Here is a 5,963-nt window from a genome sequence, read left to right on the forward strand (position 1 = left end):
AGGCAATTTTCCACGTTAGAGATAACACTCCCAGCTAGTTTCCTATCAAATACTATCTTGCATGAACACTGCTTGGATATTTCTTGTAGAATCAATGGTTTTCTGGGCGAGTACTTGTGACCTCCCTTTGTATTCACTGTGTGCTTAACGAGAATAGGAGGTTACATGTATTGGGATGCTTGTTCCTAAAAAGTGTATTTCTGAGTCAAAGCATGTTGCTTTCTGAGTGGGGGGAATCTAAAAGCGTGGTCTGCTGTTGTAGAACGAGACAAAGCATGGAGGTAAAATAAAAGAGGGTGTGATGCTGAAATTGGTGATCTTGAGGAGCAGTTGAGGGGCATCTTCTGTGATGGGTAACTGTTCTATTGCTTTACCCAACAGCAGCCTGACTGCCCTTAGCCTTTGCATCAAGGCTAAACACAGTTTTCAGTCTTAAGCTAGTAGTATGTGTTGTTTTTTTTTCTTGCCCGTATTGTTTAATGAGACTCTTGGGCAGAAAAGCGCGTTGTTCTCTGAATGCTGAAGGAGAGCTGCTTCCCTTCTGACACGTTCTCTGGATTCTTTGAGGTGTGCTGCTTCTGTGTGTTTTATATTGATACGTAGAAATGAATATGCTCTGAAAAACCCTACCAGTCTTTTCTGGTAGACCTCTGGAACTTGAATGAAGAGCTAGTTATTGCTGATGCTTTACCACTCTGTCTTTGGGAAGTGTTATTTTTTTTATCTATATGCCACTTCCATTTTTGATACCAGAGTGAATGAGTCTAGTGGAAAATGTATTTGGAAGTATTTCCATACAAAAATGTGTTTATGTGCAAAGATGTGAATACTTAATTTTTCACAATTAAAGCTATTTTGGTTGTCCAGATGGTCCTTTAGATTTGAAAGCAAGCATGTTTTTTCTGTGTGATCAGTTTGTTTGCTGACTGTCCTTTGGCAGTGTGGGACGAGAGGTTGGCTGCAGATGCTTGAGACAGACGTGCTCTGCCAGCAGGCTTCCAAAAAGACTGGGAAACTTGAAATAATTGGAAAAATTATTTAAAAGAGTATTCATGTAGTAAAAGGTGCTGCTTCAAGCAAAGTTAACGTGGAGAAGTAGTGGTAATGTAACTTCATGAGCCGTGCATCGTGGCAGTGAAAATGCACCTGACTGGGCAGGTCTTAATGCTAAGATGGTAATCTCTGATGATCACCTGGGCCCAAAGATATTCAGAAAGTTCTGGCTCATATAAACTATTGATAAATAACTTAGGTATCACTGCTATTTGGTTATCTCTGACTTAATACGCATAGTTCTCTTTCAAGCATTTTGATTTAATGTTGAAAACTGTTTGATAGTAACCTCCAGTGTGCACCTGAGCCAGAAATCAATCACCAGCACTTCCAGATTGGCAGTGGAGCGCGTATCACAACTCGTAGCTTGGTTTTAGCCTTGGTTAAGGACCAAATTTCCAAAAGCACTTAGCTTAAATAAAATTTGCTTTCACTTGGAAAACTACTACTGTTAAAAGCAAGATACACCTTTACTCGTATGTAAAAATACGGGGCAGTTCAAACAAATAAGGCTGTTTCCTATGAGACATAATTGCTTAGTTGCCAAAGTACTAAATAAAACTTGAGGAGGTAAATAAGGTAAAGAAATGTATTTTCCAGTAGTGGCTTTGCTTGGAGTTTCTGTGTACCTGTGGAGTGTAGTAAGAAACTACTACAGAAGACCGTTCAACATCTTGTGCAGTTCACAAGTAGTTACTAGAGCTCTGGTTTATATTTATATACCTATTTTATTGAGGTAAACTTAATGAAGGTAATTTTTAGTTCTTTTCTGCTTCCTTTTTAAAGCTACCTTTCGCAAAAGGAAACTAAAAGGTTCTCCCACACACCGTGTCAACAGTGATGAGGAAGATGCAAAAAAGCCAAAAGCTAATAACGTAAGTATTGGTTTTTCTGTCCAAGTGCTATGAAGTAAGTGGAAGCGTCTGACTTGATCAGTGACGGTAGTGGCATGAACTCGGTGTTTATCAGAAAATCCCATCCAGTTCAAATCTTGCCCTCTGAGTTTTTCTGCTTTATTCTTTTTGGCAGTGCTAAATGAAGTTACCTGTAAATGAAGCTACCTGTTTTGCTGGTTAGTATTTATGGAGTTGTGTCCTAATTGGCCTAGTTACTGCTCTCAGGGTAGAAGTTGATGACAGGGAGCAGCGCTATGTGAGGCATTGGGTACAGCTCAGTTGCTGTGAATGTTATCAGGAGTTAGCAGCTATGAGGCTACTTGCCTCATCAGGTCATTCCTTATTTTTCCTCAAATAGATACAGTTCACCATCTTCTGTTACTCCTACCCTGTTACGATAGTAGTGATAGAATCACAGGATCATTTAGGTTGGAAAAAACCTGTGGCGTAGGGAAATCTTGGAAAGCAATGAATCAGATATGTTAAATGGAATGCGTACTTTGACCTTTGTGTACAGATACTGAACTATTATGCAGCCGGTGTAGCCAACAAGCATCACTGGACCTGGTTTTAGGCAGCAGTTTGATTTCTCCGCTCAACAGTTCTGTTACAGTTGAAAGACTGAGGAGTGGGGAAAAAAATCAGCTGAAATGAGGCTTTTGAAGATTTGCACTAGAGATTAGTAATGGGAATACTTGCAGGATTTTTAGCTCATGCTGAGAAATTTTCTCTCAGGGGTAACTGGCTCCCAAAGCTAGAGCACACTTCATCCCTTTACTGGCTCTTGTACTTAGCATAGCTCTTTTCCTAATGATGCTGTAGGCTCACTGAGGGAAGGAACCGTGTCCTCTGTTACCTGGGAGTACTCCTGGGCGATCTAGTTTATGTTCGCTCAGCAAATACCATCCTTTAGCTAAGTAAAGAAGTATGTTGCTATCTTTGCTGTAGATAAGTAGACATGTAACCACTTTGCATTCAGTTCCTGCGAAGGAACTTGCTTATTTTTTGTGTTGAGTACTTAACAGAACGGCTTGTGGCATGTGGAAGTTTTGGCACTCGTTCATAAGAAACCTCCCTCTTTCCCAACTTAGGGTAGCTGTTAGTGGAGCTCCTGCTGATGAAAACTTTTTGCCAAGTTCTGATGGGACTTGACGGTGCTTTGACACAGCATTGGTTCTGTTGTGTTTTTGTTTCTCCTTGAAACACATGAATCTTGATATAAACAGACCAATTGACAGTTGATAGGCTGTGGCGGGTTAAATACTACACACTTGTTAATCTCCTTTACCTCCTGAATGTTAACCCTACTGCCTTCTGCCTGAAATACCATGCAGAATCACTGCTAGCTATAGTTTTTATTTTAAAGACATACGAACTAGATAATTTTAAATTATTGATGCTTTGGTATGTAACTTTGCACTGTATATGCTAATCAAACAAAGAACGCCAGTCTTTCATGACTGAAGACTTTGTACACTCTTGAAAGTTTTAGCCTTACTTTGAGTATTGATTGTGTATGAGGAATCACTTCTGCCACTTGGATTTGTCTTAAGTGCTTTTGTCATTTGGAGTGACTCTGTCAGGTAAGCAGTATTGATTAGGTTTGATTTTTCTGTAAATTACATTAAGCCTGAAACAGTTGTTTTTGTTTTTTTTAAACGTAGCTGGGTGGGTCAGAGTCTAAAAAACAATGGGAGAAGCGAGAGATGCTTGTAAAGAAGCTGCAAAATACATTCCCTGGATTGGACAAGAAGGTGAGCTCATGTCTCCGGATAACAAATCAGATTTTGACTTCTTAAGGAAATGGTAGCTGTCAATAGTCCAAATGAAGCAGTCCTTATACCAGCAGTGCTCTCAGAAGGCTTCAAGGGTAGGAAGGCCTTCACTGCTCCTGCCCTTGGAATGCAGCTTGCCCTTGACTGAGAGCAGCTGCAATTAGTCAGAGACTATACAGAACTGTCTGTCCTGCTGTTTTGGTCGTGATGGCAAGCCTGGCCTCTTATAAAATGCAGGGGGTAATCCCCCTCCCTCTGGCCCTCTCCCCACAGAAGATGAGATGCAGTGTGTGTGTTGCAGTAGTTTAGTACCTGAAGATACTCAGCAACTGATCAGGGCCTTTTAATACTGTACTTTTGAGCTGTTGGAAGCAAAGCTTGTTTATGTGTTCCTACCCTTTTGAGAAGTGGAGTGCAGGTCCGTTCTAAAGATGAACCGAGGGGTTTTCTGCTTCTGATTTCCCATCTTTTGAATCCTCTGACTTCAGGGGGTGGCGGAAGAGTGTTTGCCTTATGGGGTATAAAATTAAGTGTTTATATCTCAGTGTTAATACATAGAGAATTCTAGTTTCTGCTTATCTTAATGAAAAAATTCTTATCACTTACTAGAAACTGAGAGATGTACTTCAGGAACATAACTGGGTATTTCAGGAAGCACAAGAAGCCCTGAGAGTATCTGCGGAAGACAATGAAGGTAAAGACAGGCTTAAAATGCATTTTATCCCAAGCCAAAACAAACAGGCTTATAGTATAAATCTTTTGAAATGTCCAGCAATGACGGCCCTGACAGTGCTACATCTAGAAACTTTAACTGATACTTGAAAATATATTGAGGAAAGGAAGATGGAGGTAAAAGAAGGAAACTGGGTTTTTCTCTGCTTTTCAGTATCACGTTTTTATCTTTTTTTATAAGAGAGAAATTTCTTTGCCTTGCTAATACAGATTTACATAAGAAGTTGTAATTACTTATGAGTATATGATAAAACACATTCTGAAACCTGTCAAAGCTGACACTTGTTCCCCTTCCACTTCCTTCAAAATAAGTTTGTTTTTTTTTTATAACTTGAGTGATTTGTAAATCAGTACCTGCCAATATCTGCATAGGTGACACGTAACATCAGCTTATTTATCTCTTTGAAATATTTTTAGTATAGAAAAATACTACAAACAGGCATTGAACTATGCAACCAATATGTAAACATCAGTACATCTGTTGTGGTAGGGAACAAGAACTCAAAACCTGTGACCCCAGGTAAATCTGCGCATTAGAACTTAAATACTGTTTAATGAGTTGATGACTTTTCAGAGTGTTACACAGCTGTCAGAAATGTGTGTGTTTTGCTCTGTCAGCTGTTTTCAGTGCTCTTGGGGATAGGATGCTATTCTTAGTTCTCTCTACTTGAAAGGCACCCAATTATCAGTATGCCTAAGGTTGGTTCCTTACCTTCTAGATGATCAGAAGGAGAAACAATAGATACTGGGGTTGGAGTCACTAGCAAGCTGGGGTTGGGCAGGAGAAAAAGCATTGCAAGTGAGATGCAAGGGGAGGAAAAATCCTTCCTGAAAATAACATCAGAGTGATTTGATTGTTTATGAAGATCGAGTAGCTTAGTGACCCAGCATTTTTCCCTACCAATTAATGGAGTGGTAGAATAATGTAGAAAATTTGTTGTTTTAGCATTGAAGAAATCGACTTAATTTTAAGGTATATTTTTACTGTAATGATATCTATTGTAAAGATACTAGAAGTTATTTTGGTGAAACCTTTGTAAAGCGCTAGATGTTACTGTTATTTAGGAGAACTGAGGAAGATCCTAAGGCTCTCAGCCTGAGGTGAAGATTAATTGCATTAATAGAAAAGCCTGTTCAGAAATTGGATGACTTATTCCAGGAAAACTTAAATTAAAATGCTAATCTTTTTCTAGACAAACCTTTTAAGTTGCCCTAAGACTCCTTTTTTTGGATGGATTTAAACAAATTTCATACCTTAGAAATTACTGAGAATACTTGGAATTATTTTAATATTTGCTGTAAAAATACTTAAGGCAGATGTTTAACTTGATCTAGTGACGCTTGCAATGCACAGGGAAAAAAAAAAGAATAAACAAGGTTCTTGAAAGTAAATGAAGAGAGCTGAAAATGTCTTTACTCACAAGAATGAGTTACTTTGGCAACTTAGAAGTGCCCGTACTGTAGATCCACTGTAATGTCAAGGAGTGTAGTTTTAGGCAATTTTCCA

At 39.0% G+C, this 5,963-nt stretch overlaps 1 long non-coding RNA gene across 1 annotated transcript; it reads left to right on the plus strand.

Annotated features, from left to right (window-relative positions):
* The first annotated feature begins 1,147 nt into the window (after positions 1-1,147).
* LOC118157235 lies at positions 1,148-4,502 on the plus strand. The gene is made up of 3 exons (XR_004746593.1): positions 1,148-1,928; positions 3,614-3,703; positions 4,334-4,502. It is a non-coding gene; the product is annotated as an uncharacterized LOC118157235 (long non-coding RNA).
* The last annotated feature ends 1,461 nt before the right edge of the window (positions 4,503-5,963 follow it).

Source organism: Oxyura jamaicensis, assembly GCF_011077185.1.
Source record: "Oxyura jamaicensis isolate SHBP4307 breed ruddy duck chromosome 4 unlocalized genomic scaffold, BPBGC_Ojam_1.0 oxy4_random_OJ86703, whole genome shotgun sequence".
Lineage (NCBI taxonomy): Eukaryota > Metazoa > Chordata > Aves > Anseriformes > Anatidae > Oxyura > Oxyura jamaicensis.